The sequence below is a fragment of the Theropithecus gelada genome, chromosome 7b (assembly GCF_003255815.1).
Source record: "Theropithecus gelada isolate Dixy chromosome 7b, Tgel_1.0, whole genome shotgun sequence".
NCBI lineage: Eukaryota > Metazoa > Chordata > Mammalia > Primates > Cercopithecidae > Theropithecus > Theropithecus gelada.
In genome coordinates, this window is record NC_037675.1 from 106,232,315 (window position 1) to 106,234,675 (window position 2,361).

General features: G+C 54.3%; 1 pseudogene; it reads right to left on the reverse strand.

Moving 5' to 3' along the window:
• Window positions 1-267: 267 nt before the first annotated feature.
• On the reverse strand, window positions 268-790 carry LOC112628620 (annotated as a pseudogene).
• Window positions 791-2,361: the final 1,571 nt, after the last annotated feature.

Sequence of the window (2,361 nt, forward strand, 5' to 3'; positions counted from 1 at the left end):
CCACATTCCGCGTGATTGATTCCAGGCAGCAAAAGGCACTTCTGGCAGGAACCCGCATCCCAGGGCAGGCCCTGGGGCACCTTGGGCCGGGAAAGACTGTGGCCCCAAAATCTCCACTCCCCGTGCTGCCACCTGAAACACCACCATGACGGCTAATGTCTTAGCCTAGGGAGAAGCCACCTGTGCTGGCTAAAAGGGGTCCCAAGAGACCTGCCTGGACAGTGTGGGTGAGGCCATTGCACCCTCCCGCTGAGATGGTGGGTCCTGCTACAGAGCCTGATGCCCCCGAGGAGCTGGGACCACTGCCCTCCCAATACACATACACACACACACACACACAGACACAAACACAAACACACACAGACACAAATATACACAGATGTACACAAACACAGACACACACAGACACAGACACACATACACACAGATGCAAACACACACACAAACACACACACACAGATGCAAACACACACACACACAGACACACATACAGACACACACATACACACAGATGCAAACACACACAAATACACAGACACACACACACAGATGCAAACACACATAAACACACACACACACAGACACACAAACACACACAGACACACATAGACACACACAAACACAAACACATGGACACACAAACACAGATGCAAACACACAAACACACAGACACACAAACACACACACAGACACACAAACACACAGACACACACAAAAACACACAGACACACAGACACACACACACACACACACACACACACCCTTCACAACCTTCCAGGGCTGTTATCATTTTTTGCGGAGCTATCAAGGCAGGAAGATCCAGGGGGGACCCCAGGGTGGGGAGGGACAAACTCTCCCAGCTCGGGAAGACCGTGTTCATTCGCCTAAATCACTGAGTGAGCTCACACTAACAGGAAGTGTTTTGATTCCGCACTCTGAGTTAATCCCGTCGCTGGCCAGACATGTTTGCTTTTAGGTTCTCTGGTGGCCCACAGGTCCCAGTTCCAAGTGGAAACATCCCGAGGCTGACCCTCCTGTCCTCAAACTGCACCTTCCCCCGGCCTGGCGCTGTCTGCAGGCTGTAGAGAGGGCCTGGGCTTTTCCACACCTTGGGCAGGTGTAGACCAGGGAAAGGCAGGTGTAGACCAGGGAAGGAAGAGGAGAAGGATGTGGACAACCCTCCACCACCAGAGAGCTCCACCACCACTCCGCAGGCCCTGGTGTGGCACCGTCCCCGAGGGCTGGCACTGGGCTGGTGGCAGGCCTCAGCCACAGAGGGTGGCTGAGTCCCACGCACCGCCCCTACCCCTCTTCCTGAGACCAAGCACCTCTCTCTAGCCCCAGAGCAGGAGTTGTCCCCAGCCCCATCGGCCACTGCCCATGAAGCTGGTTGGAATTGCCCTCAGCGGCCACAGAGGCCCCAGTAGGGTCCCCAGCCAGGCCAACGTGCACTAGCAGCTCAGAAAGAAAGGCTTTGTGTCCGGTGACGCACCCTCCACCCCGGAATGTGGCCGTTCTCTCCTCCCACCCCTACAGCAGGGCTGAGGTTGTCCCGGGTACAAAGGCCTTTTGTCCCCACAATCAGCACGCCCGACGAGATGGCTCTGGAGCCGGGAGAGTGGCAGCCTCCATGGTGGCCACAGTGGCTCCCAGCTCCCCTGCAGCAGGGCGTCCCTCCTCCCCCAGGCCCGGGCAGAGGGCACCTATGTGGCATCTTCCCCAGCACCCCCTGGCTGCAGAGTACCCTGGTGAGAACGATCTAATCGGAGAGCCCAGGCCTATACACAACTTCTCTCTGCCAGCTGAGAAAGCACGTTTCTCTGATTAACTTGTGTTACCCACAATACACTGTAGACTAGAGAAGGCCAGGACCCTCTGAGGTGGTGCAGTGTCCCCAGGCTTGTGCTGGGTGTGGGTTCCACTGACCTCTTTATTTGTCAAAACTCATATACTTTAGGTCTATGCATTTTACTCTGGGTAGACTGTATCTCAGGCCAGTGGTGGTGGTTTACACCTGTAATCCCATCACTTTGGGAGGCCAAGGTGGGTGGATCATTTGAGGTCAGGAGTTCAAGACCAGCCTGGCCAAAATCGTGAAACCTGTCTCTACTGAAAATACAAAAATTAGCCGGGCATGGTGGCAGGTGCCTGTAATCCCAGCTACTCAGGAGGCTGAGGCAGGAGAATCGCTTGAACCTGGGAGGCGGAAGTTACAGTGAGTCAAGATTGTACCACTGCACTCCAGCCTGGGTGACAGAGCAAGACTCTGTCTCAAAAAAAAAAAAAAAAGTATCTCAAAAATACATGGCCACAAAAAAACACATAATCGTTGTTTTAAAACACCAGAAAATATAGGCAAGC